The sequence below is a fragment of the Emys orbicularis genome, chromosome 4, assembly GCF_028017835.1.
Source record: "Emys orbicularis isolate rEmyOrb1 chromosome 4, rEmyOrb1.hap1, whole genome shotgun sequence".
NCBI classification, from domain to species: domain Eukaryota; kingdom Metazoa; phylum Chordata; order Testudines; family Emydidae; genus Emys; species Emys orbicularis.
The window spans coordinates 70,076,316-70,092,077 of record NC_088686.1 but is presented as its reverse complement, the minus strand read 5'-3'; the positions used below and the strand labels follow the sequence as shown (position 1 = coordinate 70,092,077).

At 41.6% G+C, this 15,762-nt stretch overlaps 1 protein-coding gene and 1 pseudogene across 1 annotated transcript in view; both read left to right on the top strand.

Annotated features, from left to right (window-relative positions):
• SUSD6 (sushi domain containing 6) overlaps positions 1 to 15,762 on the top strand; it is a 118,497-nt gene that overhangs the window by 27,933 nt on the left and 74,802 nt on the right. The window lies entirely within an intron of this gene.
• Positions 6,441 to 6,508, top strand: LOC135878799 (U5 spliceosomal RNA; annotated as a pseudogene).

Sequence of the window (15,762 nt, the reverse complement as noted above, 5' to 3'; positions counted from 1 at the left end):
CAAGTTAATATACTTCAGTGGCCACATGTAAGCTAATAGGGCTAACCAACCAGTGATGGTGTACACCTACCTTTTTTATTGCCAATATTATACTTCTGGTGAACCCTCTAAAACTCAACACGTGTGAAATTGCAGATTTGCATAAAAGCCTATTCGCTGCTTGTGGGGGAGGATGGAAAATCTGGGCACTGCTGCACACAGAATTAGGATTTTTCCAAGCTGTGATGTTACCAGTTTAAAGACAGACATGAAACAACTTCAGAAATGACTTCCCTAGAAGTCTGCAGTGACCTCTGTGGCTAGATTATTACCTAGAAATAGGGACTATGGTAATTTATCAACATGTAGTTGCTATGCACTTTTGAAACCACATCTTAACTATATTAACAGCTCTTTTGTTGTACTAGGTGATACCATTCTTACATAGATATCTGCATCAGACTAAATAGTTAGCATTAAGCTTATCAAACTTTAGAAAAGGGGCTCTTTCCAAAATATTCCTTTACATAGATCTAGTGTTAATCATCTGCCTCTTCTGAGACTTTGCGGTGGCTTGTCCAGCAGGTTTGGGGTAGAATTGTCATTCCCTAATGGCTATATTTTACCATTTATACTTGAATATTTCTGAGTAGAAGATTACAGGCTCTTAATCTTTGAGAAGGCTTTCTTGATTCCTGTGCTGCCTTTTTCCCCAATTCTGGGTTGCTGGCGTGAGTCTGAAAGCGGGATTATTTAGAAGGTGGGTTTTTTTTGTATTGCCACAGTCATCAGGCTATTCCTTTATAGAATCATAAAAATGTAGGACTGGAAGGGACTTTGAGAGGTCATCAAATCCAGCCCTCTGCATGGAAGCAGAACCAAGTAAACCTTGAGCATCCCTTCCATGTGTTTGTCCAATCTATTCTTAAAAATCTCCAATGATGGGGTTCCACAACCTCCCTTGAAAGCCTGTTCCAGAGTTTAGCTACCCTTATAGTTAAAAAGCTTTCCTAATATCTAACCTAAATCTCCCTTGCTGCAGATTAAACCCATTATTACTTGCCCTTACCTTCAGTAGACCGAGAACAAATTGATCACAGACCTCTTTATAACAGCCCTTAACATATTTAAAGACTGTTATCTGATCCCCCTCAGTCGTCTTTTCTCAAGAGTAACATGGCCAGTTTTTTAAGCTCTCCTCAAACCTTTTATCATTTTTGTTGCTCTCCTCTGGCCTTTCTCCAATTTGTCCATATCTTTCCTAAAGTGTGGCGCTTAGAACTGGATGCAGTATTCCAGCTGAGGCCTCACCAGTGCTGAGTAGAGCGGGACAGTTACCTCTTGTCTTACATCCAACACTCCTGTTAATACACACCAGAACGTTAGCCTTTTTTGCAACAGCATCACATTGTTGACTCCTGTTCAGTTTGTGATCCACTGTAGCCCCTAGATCCCTTTCAGCAGTATTATCACCTAGTCAATTATTCCCTATTTTGTAGTTGTGCATTTGCTTTTTTCCTTCCAAAGTGGTGGTGTACTTTACATTTGTCTGTATTGAATTTCATCTTGTTGAATTCAGGCCAGTTCTCCAATTTGTCACGGTCACTTTGAATTCTAATCCTGTCTTCCGAAGTGCTTGCAACTCCTCCTGGCTTGGTGTCATCTGTAAATTTTATAATCATACTCTCTACTCCATTATCCAAGTCATTAATGAAAATATTGACTCATACCAGACCCAGGACTGACCCCTCCAGGATCCCACCAGATACACTTGCCCAGTTTGACAACAAACCATTAATAACTATTCTTTGAGTATTCTTTCAACTAGTTGTGCACCCACCTTATAGTAATTTCATCTAGACCACATTTCCCTAGTTTTCTTATGAGACTGTCATATGGGACTGTCAAAAACCTTACAAACAATAAGTTCTATCACATCTACAGCTTCCTCCTATTCACTAGGGCAGTAACCTTGTCACTGTCATGAAAATTTTCTGGTTCAACAGAAGCTTCCTGGGTCAAGTTTTGCCCCCCATTCCAGTATATAGTTAAATCAAATTAAAGGGCACAGCAGTGGCCCGACATACTGGTGTGGAACAGAGCAGCTCCGACCTACTGACACCTCCAGGGAACATCTGAAAGTCTTTTTGGATAGTAGCTGTCCTTGGGTATTTACTACAGTATTCCCCCTACTATGGTAATCTGCTAGCACCAGTGTTTAGTGACTAGTGAATTCTGTCTTTCCCGCTACTTTGTATGTCTGCATAAAGGCAGGCTCTGTGTTTTAAGAATTTGTTTGCTGCTGTAAGTCAAATCTTTCTGCTTCCAGACTAATTGTGAAGTTTGACATAAGATTGCAAGGGCAGGTGGGAACACATGCAAGAACAGATTAGCTCATCCCCAAGAACCTCAGCTCACTCTTTCCAAGAGGGAAGAGAAACAGAAGCCATATTCTCCCACCCCCCCACTGTCATTATGAAGGCGCTGTGGGTCTTCCTTTAGCCTTTCTTTAACCCCATTCTGTTAACACTGGCTCTCTTTGTAGGTTAGACTCTCCCCCATCCCACTACCCCCAAAAAGGAAAAAAACCCTATCATGTTATTGTGATAATGCCCTAAATTCCACCCTCCATTCCAGCTGCAAGCTCCAGCACTGGAATATTGTTAGCATGCCCTGATTCTTAGCCATCTTAGTCCTTTGCTGTGTCCAGTAGTTTGTTGCATATTCTCTAGATACATTCTCGTTCCCCTCAGAAAATATCTCTTGTTTCGGTAGCCTCAAACCTTTTGTTCAACTCTATTCATTCTTTAATCCAATCTGTTAATTTTAGGTGGAGTCCTGAATTAATGTTTTCTGAGCTGAGACTACCCTGCATTTTGTCAGCTGTAGTATTTGGGCTGTTTGCGCTCCCATGTAAATTGACTGTAACCTGCTATGGTTAGGAGCGATGTGTTGGGGGTTTATTTACTGTATTTATTGTGCTCCAGATTGACTGGTCCCACAAAGCTGAGAAGTCACTGATTCTTTCTTCTTCCCCCTCACTCTTTTTCCCACTCCCCCTGTCCCCCCATAATTGGGTTTTTATTATGGTATTCCCACGTTTGGGTTTTTTGTGATGGTATCCCATAGTGCATTTATAGAGCTCCATACATCTGGCAAGTTGATTATATGAATGGTAAAGTGCATAGAAAGCTTCCAGATTTGGAGAATTTGTGCAGCTTGCAGCTGATTGTGCTGGCATTGGGGACCTCCAGCCTCTTTTCTTTCCTCATTGCAGATTGGAATGTCTGCACTTCAGCAAAGAGGTACAACTAAACACGCTCTTGTTGCTGAAATTAAAAAGGTACCTTTAATTTTAAAGGGCCTGCATCCCAAAGGCCTTTTAAACCAGAAATCAGATTCCTTTGGAATAATACATATTGCATTATTAATTTATTTTTAAGATTGACTGAATTTTGCTATTCATTAAGCAACAGTAGCCAAGCTTCTTCCAGCTCTGCTAGTGTATATTTCTTCTGACCTATAATGCCCTGTTTCACTGCAGCAGGATGTGTGGGAGTGCTCTTTGTTGAGTTGCTGCTAAACTGTTGGGCCATCTGCAGCTATAATATTGACAGTGTTTAAACAGTTCTTTACTGAATATGTTAAAAAGACCATGGCTACAGCATGTCTAATTGTTCTCATCAACACAGGCATGACAAGACCATGGTTTAACAGGGTTAGCTGGTTCTCAACACCGTTTAAACATCAATTTCTTGGAGCCTGTCTATGCTGAAATACAATTGCAAGAGTCCCAGTAAGAACACTGTTGTCCCTTGACAAAGTTAAGCATTGTCCTGTTTTGTAGTGTATACAGGACTGGGACTAGGCTAAATCCTTGGACAGCCCTAATTATGCTGCATGGCAAGATGGAACCATGCTTTTATTGGGTCAAACAATAACCATATTCTAACGGGCTTCCTTGACATACATAGTTGCTTGTGAGGTAGTTTTATGAAATGAGCAGCTATACCCTAGAGAGTAGGCTGAGGCCACCAAAGTAGTCTTAATTTCATATCCAAGTGTATGCACTGTAGTTTGCAAATGTGCAGAGCTAGCATGTTAGCTGACTGGCATGTAGAGAATTGTGAATAGAATGCATTAGGTTTTTTTAAATACTCTCCATACTTCCAGCTTGCCCTTCAAAATTAGGTGTATGATTCAAAAGCAATAGAAAATACCAACTGTCCTTCAGTGCCATTTCTCTTGAATTTGTCTCAATGGAGGGGTAAGTGATTGGGGGAGGTATCAGGGCAGAGGCTGCAGAAGTGTATTATCAAAGGCCATGGTATTGCTATGAAAGAAATGGTTGTTAATCAGAGGTGGAGATCCTGTTAAGTGTGTGTGTGAGAACTATCCCTAGCACAGCTAAATATGCTTTTCTTCATCCCCTTTAGTTTACCTAGTGGGGCTGTTTGTTGTGCAATATTGCCCTAGCTGGGGGGAACCCAAACCTCTTGCATTGCTGAAAGTAAAATATAGAATAAATGACTACTTTTTCTCTTGAACAATGGGCCTTAAAGTGGGAGGGTCACAAGGAAGATATGTTGCTATCTGGAGGCCACTTCGGCTCAGGTATGAAAGTTAAACAGTAATATCTGTCTGCCAAGAATAAGCACTCTTATCAGGTAGGCGGGGGAAGTGAATCAAGGTGGTTTGGCTGTATGGTAAACAAAACTTTCCAAAATCCTGTCCACCTTGAAAGGAACTGTCATTTGAAGACTAGGTGGCGTGGGTGGCGTGTTGGGTGGCGTGTTTTGAATAAGAGCTTTCCAATTGCTGCCTAAACTGCTTTAGAGCTACAGATGGTAGCGGTTCTTCCATATTTGCATCTTTGTGTGTTTTTAGTTGACTCTTAGACGGATGAGGGTAACTTAAGCCAGTAATACTTTGAATAAAGACTCATGTGGTGTGGCTTTCTGGAGGCTCTGTGTAAGGTTGCCTTCAAATGGTAGCGATAAGAGGCTGAACTTTCTTTTTGTGTAAAAGAAGCCTATGTGCAGCCATTCCTCTCTCCAACAAAAGATAGTTTTTGCTTTGCAATTGTTCCGTTTCTCTTGAGCACCTGACCAAATAGCACTTTAGTGTCACCGCTCTGCAGTTACACAAGTCAGTCTGCTGCTGCTTTCTCTTCCTCCCCACCTCAAATATCCATTATGCTGGGTGTATTTTAGGACTTGAGACTGAGGGGCTAGCCATGCAAATGTGTTTGACTGATTAATTCCAGGCCAGTGGCTTTTTCAGTACATATACGAACTAGAAAACCGCCTGTCCATTATGATTCACTTTTAATTGCCTGAACTTGGAAGAAATGCCTATTGGGAACGTTGGAGGATTGAGGAGATTTTAGCAAATGGATTTAATCTGTTGTCTTCCAGTAAATCACCTAGTCTAAAGATGCAATAAGTTAGCTGTTTTGGTAAAAGAGGAGGATTTTTGTCTTTAAAAATAAAGCCCTGAGTTGCATATCAAATTCACAAATTGAAGAAAGTAATAATGGAATTGGGTAAGTGCCTTTGAAGAATGGATTCTGTGTTTAAAAACTGGTTTTCATGATGATTGATAACTCTAAGTCATGTAGCATTTCAGCAAACATTAACTTCCCATATGGAGTGGAACCTGTTTGTCATAGTGAATTTTACAGTGCCTTATGACAAACAAAACCAACAAAAAAGCCCACAATCCACTCGCAGGTTCCACAAGAAAATAGAGTGGGCCATTAGACTTATAATCCTGGTCAAAATTTGGTAAATGATGCTGGTTCATATTTTTCAGTAGAACTTGTTTGGGTGTTCAGATATTCATAGCTCATCAGTGTAACATAGGTGGGACAAAACCTACCTCTAGCCTGCCTTTAATACTCCACTCTTGCAATAGTGACCATAGTAATTTATAACTCCATACTCAGTCTCTCCTAAACATGCTGCTGTTTGGAGTACAGTGTGACCAGCCAGAGATGGGAATGGAAGACCTATTAAAAACAAAATAAATTAGCCTGCTGTATACAAGTAGTGATCCTCTAATTTCAGTAGCCTTTATACAATTAATCATTGCACTGTGAGGAAGGAACCTAGTCTCTAAGGGCATGTTTACATTGCAGCTGGGAGCAAGCCTCCCAGTCCAGACTCTAACTAGCATGCTAATAATAGCTGTGTAGACACTGCGGCTCTGGCAAGCCAGCCAAGGCCAAGCCGCTCGATCCCCTACACTTGAACTTGGGTGTCCAGCCTGTCTCCACCAGAGCTGCAGCATCCACACTATTATTTTTTTTTAGCACTTTAGCTCAAGCCCCACTAGCATGAGTCTGTCTGCCCAGCTGGGAAGCTTGCTTCAGCTGCGGTGTAGACATACCCTAGAAGGTAAGGGACTGCTTTAGGATACCTGCCTAAGAAGGGAGCAAGGCATGTGCAGATGCCTGGCTCTGGTTTCTCTTCAGATCATATAAATCTTTCGCCTTTTACTAAAGATTTCCGTGGAGAGGAACATTTATACATTTCTACCCACGCGCCCCCCCCCCCCCCCCCAGTTCTTTTTGCCTCTTTAACAGGGATTGCAGGCTTTGTTCACTTCCTATTGAGCTAAGACGTGTCAGCTCTACCTGGTGAAAGTTTTCTTGCTCTTCTGCTTCCTGGTTTCCTCTAATGTGAGCGGGGGAGTGCTGAGGAGGGGGAGAAGAGATTCTTGATATATAATAGACACAAACACACATTCTGCTAACACTGAGTATGAGAGCTATTGTGGTGCCCCATACAGTTTGCAATGGGTTTTTGCAGGTCCTGGAAAGCACACAAACAACTTTCCCCTTTTTGCCAGTATTTCAGGTACTGTATACCTGGAAAGTAACCTGGATGCTTGACAGCCAGCTTCCAGTGAATTGGAGAGTTGGTGTTGCTGAAGAAATGTGTATTACCATACTACATTACAACTTACAGGAATGCTACCACATTCTGTTGCTGTAGAACATAGCACTATAGAAACGGGGGGAGTACCAGATGTATTGGGATGGACATGGGACAAGTTTTGCCCAAGTATGGTATGTTGGGCAGCTCTGAAACAGTTAAATGGCCTGCATACATGAGCAGTACGTTCCACTGAAAAACATGCCTTGCCATTGAACCAGCTTTTTAGTGTGTGGTGACAGGAAAGCCCCACCTTTAGCTAGCTGCTCTTAGCAGTATTCAGGAAGTTTGGCCTATGCTATTCTCATATCTATTGTCTTTTGTGGTTTTGCATTAAAAGGGAAATCCAATCTTGTGTAATATTCTGTGGAGAATCAGGACAGTCTGAGTCAACCTGGCTGTGTGCTCTTAAGCAATCTTGTGAGAAAGCAAAACAGAAATAGGAGCTTCAATAGTCCCTGCTTTCTGAACTCTCATGTCTCTCCCTGATCTTCTGAAAGATCTCTGGGACTGAATAATTCAGAGTTCTTGAGCTGCATGCAGAGTAGCCTCTTGTGGCTACGAAAAGGTGAGAGACGTACTCCAGGAATAAGCGGCGCACACTTGATGAGGGCAGTTGGAAATGTTGCTGTTTCCTGTAATGGTGTTACTACTTGTCGTCCTTTGATGTGACCTTCTACTAAAATCCTTGCTATGCAATAATATAGTGGGGCACAGAGGAACAAACAAAAAAGCGATTGTGTCCATCTCTTCTCTGGTGTGGCCTGTTTCCTCTCATTCTGTTCTGGGTTTTCCGTCTCCATTTCCTCTCCTGTTTGGAAGGTAGGGCAGTGAGAATTTGACCCAACTTAAAGGCTATACCTGGCTTGTAGTGTAGGGGTGAGAGTCCCAGCTCACGTAGATCTACTCATACTAGCTCTCATCTGAGTTTGCATGCTAAAAATAGTCGTGTAGCCAGGATAGCCTGGGCAGCGGCAGCATGGGCTGGTTGTCTGAGTTACATACCCACAGGGTTTGCGTCGATTTGTACTCGGGGCAGCTATCCTGTGCCACCGCTTGGTGCTGCCCATGCTGCTGCAGCTACAGTACTATTTGTAATGTGCTAGTGCGAGTATGTCTCCAAAAGTTCGGACTTGCACTTCTAACTCCTAGTATAGAGGTAGCCACACTTGCGGGTCTATTTAGAAGAGAGTTTCAGGTAATTGTTTGCAACTTCACAGTGGGTCCTCCCTGATTAGTCACTGACTTTTCATCTTTCTGGAGGAGCTGTACCAGTTTAACAAATTGAGACCTGTGGTGGTTCATCCAGGGCCTCCCGGTCTCCTGTTCAGATCTCTTCTCCAACCTGCAGCGGTGACTGGCCTGCTCTAAAGCACAGCCTCCTCTCTGCAAGATCTGTGTTGGGAGCATCTCAGGCCTCAGTCAGTCATGCATGCGCTAATCACCGTGGATTTGGGGCACAACAGGGCCCAGCACAGGGTCTTATCATTAAGGAAGGAAGGGACAGTCCCAGTCACCAAAGCCTGAAGTACCAGTACAGGTTTGCAAAACAACAGGTAGGAACCACTGGATTAACAAATATTACCAGCCAGTGCACTTCTGGTGCCCGGAGCTCCTTTTAAAATGCTTGCCTAGCTGTTCAGTGTGTGGTTTTTCTTTTTTTAAATTGCAGTATGTAGTTTACATAGAAGCCCAACAGTTGGGCATCTTTGTCTGGCTTCAAGAGAGTTGAGGAATAATTTTCCTCCTATGACTCAGACTGCTCTGCAGCTGTGGTGCACACATGGGTTTTTTTCTTCCTCTTTTAGGTTCATACCTTCTTTTTATGTCTTGTGTTCATTCTGAAGCTCTTCTTCCCACTAGCTTGACAATTACATTTCATAGTGTCTGTGAAGGGATTTTCCTTTTAAACTTCTACATGGCACAATTCTTTAAGCAAGTGAAAGGCGAGATTGAGCATAAAACTGCTGAGAGCTCTTTTCAGATGCAAAATGAAGTTATTGATTAAGGGCTTTTACCTTTTGAACTCCCGGGATGCTCTTGTTCCTCTTTCTGACATGTCTTTTTGGATGTTGGATGGGCAAGGAGAAAGTGAGGGAGTTCCAAGCCTGATCAAAATTAAGCTGATTGTTTGACCTGAGACTAAATGGTGTCTTCTATCCTATCAGCTGAGATCTGCTGAGACCCCTGAGCTGACTGTTCTTCATTTTTGTGTGCCTAGTGCTGGAGGTTCTCTGTGGAAGGCACTTACCTTTGGAGCTTACTCCCTGCATATCTAACAGATGCACACCTGCCTCAGCAGAATGTTATTGATTGCAGGTACAAGGGTGTTAAGAGGTTATGGTTTTTTATAGTCTTAGTCACAAATGCCCTGAATGACAATGCAAAGTTCAGTTTTCCCTTTTAAATTGCTACACTGACAAAACAGCAAATTGACTATGTCCAACAAAGCCAAATGTACCAGATACTGCTATCATCACTCTTTATCACTATGTAGCTTTTATAGAGATTTGTGCATGCTAATAAACTGAAATACTCTGAGTCATGAGACATGTACATGTTCTAGCAGCAGCAAAGGGAGGACAGTGCCAGGCAGCTTGTTGCAAAATACAAGCCTTCATGAAATACTGTTGTGTTTTTAGGGTTTTGTATTTTTTTTTTTTTTTTTAATTTCAATGGAAGTTTTTGTTAAAACATTTCCATGCAGTGTTAGAATCCTAAACCAAGCTACATGGTCTCGTGTTTGAGAACCAGAAAGTGAAACTCATTTTCTCTTTTGCAAGTCATTTAACTTGGTCAATAAAACTAGATGGTGAAAAACTGGATGTTTGAAAATTGCTTTTTCTGACCATTGAAGGTGATGGAATTTGAAAGAACTGATTCCTGTGCTAAGAATTTCCCTTTTTAAATTGGGTTTGAAATAATATTTGATTTTTGAACATACTGTGTGAGCCTTCCCTAAAAACTGTCTCTCCTCATATTAACTTAACTACTCTTTGAAACATTTTCTCTCACCCTTCAAAAAGTGAAGGTGTGGATGTTTTCATGTCTGGAAATCAGAACAGCAGTCCTTAAACTCACTTTGTACTTAAAACTGTTGCTTTCAGTTGTACCTTTACTATATCTATAAAGGAATGCCATCCTCTTTTCTGGGTATGACTGATAACTAGTCAGATGGCAAACTAGTTGTATGGGAAGCTTTGATAACAAAAGGATTTCCCAGTTGGGCACCCTCTTCTAGCTATAATACTGCAGTACTGTGAAAAGATATTCCAGCCAGATGCATAGCATGTGGATGCTTTTAGCCATCTAAGTTGAAACACAAGTACAAAGTTTAAAGAGTGGGGAAGAGCATATTTAAAAGTTCATCTCATAAAGCCAGCCTTCATTGCACGTAGACTTTGTGGTTTCGTTTCCTGAAACTGAAATCAGCACAGCTGTATAAACTGGAAGAGCAGTCTGGGTAGGTGTATGCAAATCAGCAAGCCAATCCAAAATTGCTTCAGAATCCGTTTCCTATTAGTAAGTACCTTCTCATGCTTGTATAGGCTTTCAAGAGGTTCTCTAGCTTTTCTCATTGGCTTTTCTTCATTTTCCTTCCCTGAAACCCTCTCAGTTAGATTGTGATTTTTGTTGTTGTTTTTAGGTCTTATTATTTTTGGAAAGTGCTCTGGAACATTTTGTGCATATGGCCCTCTGCAAATGTACTGTTGGATTGATTAAGCTGAAAATATGAAACCTAGCCTCTCTGATGCAGTGTGTGTGTGTGTGGGGGGGGGGATGCTGAAACAATAGTTTCCAAAGGGAATTTTCTTCAAAATCATGTTTTAAAAGAAATCAACTGGAGAGGACTGCAACAATATTCTGTATTGCTCCTTCTATCTCTAAATTAAGCCCCCACATGATTTCATACTTTTACTTACATTGCTGCTCAATATATTAAATAAGATGATTCTAGGAAACCTTTCTTAATTCTCCAAAAGTTGGCGGCTGTTCATTGGTGGGTATAATGATCACTTAGTGTAGTGTTCTTGTAATTGTTTTTGTAATTCTGCAGTGATTAAAGGTTTCTTTTTATGAATACAATCATCTATATCTCCGTATCTATTGCCCATAACTTTTTTTCCTTCCTCTCATCACTAATACTTGTAAGACCACTTGCAACAGGACTCTGTTGGCTGTAACTTGGCACTCAAATCCTGTGAAATTACTCTTGAAGATTAGCTGCTTGTAGTACCAGACAAAGCTTTTCCTTTCTAGTGCAATGCTTTACAAATACCTGTCACTATTTTAGTAACTCCATTCAGTGATTAGGGAGGCTGTAGGTATGTCTACAGCCACTGTGCGCTGTAGCACTGTAGTGTAGATGCTTCCAACATGGACAGAAGTGGGTTTTCCTTCGATGTAGGTAATCCACCTCTGAGAGGCGATCGCTAGGTCAATGGAAAAATCCTTCTGTTGACCCAGCCATGACTACTCTGGGAGTTAGGTCAACGTACTGTGGTGCTCGGGGTGTGACATTTTTCACAGCCCTGAGCAACAATGCCAGGTTGACCTAAGTTTTAGATATAGACCAGGCTTGTGTCTCAATGGGGACTGCCATCTGAATTGAATTAACATTGTAGTTGGTGGTAGGGTAGGAAGGAGGTTGTGCCTCATGAAGCAGTTTAGGATTGAGAAAATCCGTGTTCTGTTACAAACTAGTGAAAAATCAAGCTATTTTAAAGCTGTTTTAAGGTAACTATTGGTTTAATTCTTACTGTGGTTAATTGAACAGTTTTAAAGCAACTGTTGAATTATCTGAAGAACTTTTAAAAATAGAATTATTTTAAAAGCTTTCAGTTACATTAAATTTGCTTAAGCTATTAATTTAACCACAAAAAGTAAACAGATAAAATTATCTTAAGCAGCTTTGAAGCAGGTTTCCTTCCTCTCCCCCCCCCCCCCCCAAAATCCCCAACACACTCCTAATGGGAGTTGAATTTTTTTTTCAGTCACCATCTGCCTCATGAGGATGCTGAGATGACTTGTGTTTTGCTGTTAAATTCTTATTTTGGGTACTTATTTTTAAAATAGCTCGGTTCATGTTCTTTTTAACCACCACATCTCGTTACAACCTTCTGTACCACATTTCAGTTTGCTCTAGGTGTCACCTGCAATGTGGCCATAAGGCAAAAAGGGTCTTTCGGGTTGTTTTTTCCCCATAAGGACTGCTGTGCACACCCAGAATTCATACATCAGAAACACTCTCCACTATGTGCCTTCAAGATATGATTGTTATAAGTATTCCTTTGAAGGAGGCTAACTGGTTAAATTAGAGAATTCTGATGTGTGAGACGATGTTGTTCGTTTTATCCATGTGAGTCTCACATGTGGTATTGAAAAGTGGGCATTCCAGACACACCAAGTGCTTCTCCAATCAAACATTAAGATGGAATTAAGGTTTAAGACTCAGTCCATTTCCAGTGTTCCAAAAACAGTGATGTAGAATATATCCCTATTAGACAGCCCAAGCAACCAGGAAGTCTCAAACTCCTCCTTTCCTCAGAGCATCAGAACTACTTGCATCTGCTTGAGTCCTTTTATCATGACCTATGATCACATGGCAATTCAAAGAGCACTTCCCAAGAGACCCAGGAGTACTGCCTTTGTGAAGTGGTGAGACTAGCAAATGATTCAGAGAGCTGGGAAACCATGTAAAGGGAGATGACAGTTTAGGGGGTGAGGGAGAAGAGTTGGTATCTTCCAAAGCTTTGGAGGAGAAAAGGCATAAGCCCTGAATGAACCAGCAATTATCTCAGAAAAGCTTTTGCCACATGTGGAGTGTATACGCCAATGGAAATAGCTTAATAAATTTTTAAGAGCAGGAACTATGTTCTCCCCAGTTTCAGTGGAATTAAGTGCCTACACTAGGGGCTCATTGTAGCAACCACTACTACACTATCCGAGCAGGTGACTCATTTCGATTTCAGTTCATTTAGAAGTGTGTGCATGTATGTGCAGGTGAGATTTTAGTGCTGGCCAATGGGATGCTGCTTGAGACTCCAGCATATTGAGTCATGCACTGCTAAAGATCATATGATGGCTGGTATGGAACTATAACCAGGAAATGGCAGAGTGTTTTTCCCCCCCCCCCCCCCTTCTGGATGCATAGCATTCCTTGCAAGGGTGTGTAGATGTTGATTTCATAACTGTGGAAGACAGATTCCTATTTTATGGTCCATTTTCTGTAACTGTTTCTCTTTCAAGAGGCATATTAAGAAGCCTATATAAAGAGTTACTGTATTGTACATTTCAAATTTAAATGGTCTGATTAAAGAGGCACAGCCCACAGCTGTACACATTACAGATTTACCATTTGTTTGGTTTTTTTAAAGACCTGGCTAATTGTGAGCAACAATAGCATTTAGAGTTATGTATTTGCTCAACAACCCTGAAATGTTTACTGGGTGTTCAGGGTGTGAGGCTTATTTAGAGCCATTTTTTCACTTCCTGCTTATTTTTTTCTTACAACTCTTCCTCCACCCCGCAATTAAATTTAACTAACATATTCTTACAGTAAACATCATCCCAATAACCAGATTAGCATACAGTATTCATAAATCAGAGCAGCACCAGATTGTGATGCTTCCTGGAAGTACCCAGGGTTGAGACACACCTCACTACCACCTGCCCTTAGTGTGAGGAAGCCTTGTCTGTACCTTACAGGACTGGAAGTTGGCTCCCTGACTCCACTAGCCATATGCAACACAAGGACTCCCCTCTCAGCCTACACAGGCTCCTTCTGCAGGCAGCAAGAGGCACACCCCAAGCCTTCCCTGCATCTATAGCGTGTCCAGCCCCGGTCCACTAGACGCTTCCAGAATTCCCAGTTTCTCTGCTCCCAGTGAAACATACCTGATCACCATATTCCCCTCAGATCACCACTTTGCACAACACTTAAGATTTGTTTGTAGTAAAAACAAGTAGTTTATTTAACAAAGCACCAAGATTCAAGTGATAGCAATAGAAATATTTGAAAACAACTAATTATATGCAAAATAAAATCATAACTAGGACCTAGACTTAGTTAACTTCTTTAGACAGAAAATGTTTTGTTTTGCTCACCCAAAGTTTTTCTTCCAGTCCTTAACAATCAGGTTGGCTGCGATACTCCGTTCATAAGACAAGAATGCCAGCAGCTTGTCCCCTAGATCAGGGGTTCTCAAACTTCATTGCACCGCAACCCCCGTCTGAAAATTACTACTCAGCCCCAGGAAGTAGGGACTGAAACCGGAGCCCTGTTGCCCAGGGCTGAAGCCCTCAGGCTTCGGCCCCAGTCTCCAGCAAGTCTAAGCCAGCCCTGGCGACCCCAATAAAATGAGGTCGTGACCCACTTTGGGGTCCTGACCCACAGTTTCAGAACTGCTGCCCTAGATGAAGGATGCAGGGTGTTTCTCTGCCTCTAGTTACAGTTCCAACATTCCACTGTCTTTATTCCGAAACAGCACACCTCCTGCTGCTTGTTTTTTCATGTGGAAAATCTCCCCTGTAGCTTTCGCAATCTTTTGATTAGCATTTTGCTCCGTTTGTAAATAAGCAGCCATTGTGAAGCACACAATACTCAATTTACATATAGCCAGACAGATAAGCATTTTCTTCCTAAAAGCAATTTATTTATCCTCTTTTGGAGACCAGCCCCAATTCATAGGCCATAAGAACGTAGTTTTCAGTGTGTGTATATATACATATCCATACATACATTTCACATTGATTATGATCACCGCTGTGACATAGGCTTTCAGCAGAGACCTTACATCCCGCCCTTTGGGGAACTAGTATATAGATACCAGATCCAGGAGATCCCAGTACAGGTCTGTCTCATCTTACGCGGGGGTTCCGTTCCACGGTTAGTGTGTAAAGCGAAAACCGCGTATAGCCAAAACCCCATTGAGTTCAATGGTGGGCGAAATCGCCCGCACTACAGGTATAGTATTAAAACTGTTGTTTTTCCTTTTTTGTTTTGTTTTTGCCGACCGCGTAAAGTTGAAATCGCGCATGTTAAATGCGCGTAAGATGCGACAGACCTGTAACCCTTATGCACCACTGCGCCCCCTGCCAGTTGGCACCAAGATGTCCCAGGGTCACACAGATGATACTTCAAATTTTCAGCACTCGTATGAGACTTCTCATCAAAAAGTGACGACGATAAACTGTAGTGCCTGACGGTGGGAGAAAGGAGAAATGCAGCATTGTGCTATGTAGCAGCCTGTCACCAGATCAGCAATAGGCAGTAACAAACACATATCCAGGAGTTTTTTTTCTTTTTTCTTTTTTACCATTTTGGAAACACTTGTATAGCTCATCATGCCAGTATAATCTCATTGAGTTGCGGAAAATTGTAATGCCTCATCTTGATGTAAGCAGAAAGGATACTTGGCTCAAGATGAAGCATTGCATGCTGGGGTCTGTAGTTTAGCCCAGAACAATGGCTCATGGAAGAATGAAACTGACTATAGGCCATATGGTAGAGAGTAGCGTATATTTAGGCCTCCTTCTTTAATATAACTCTAAAATCCTGTGCAGTAGATCTGGCTGTGTTGGGGACGAACACATTTGTTGTCTGGTTTCTGTTCTTCTTTGTTTAGTGTGTCTCAGCTTTCTGCCTCAGTAAAGATTTTCACTCTAAATGTGGTCTAATCTTCACTTTAAAAATTTTTACCGGTAACTGGCAGCAACTATCTTCTTAATCCTTTTTTTGCACTATGGAAAGAATGAGTTGAGTGAACAAAGCGTCATAAACCCATTCTTATGCTGCAAGTGTGACATAGTGGTTACACCCCCACAGGTTTATTCTCATGGTTCT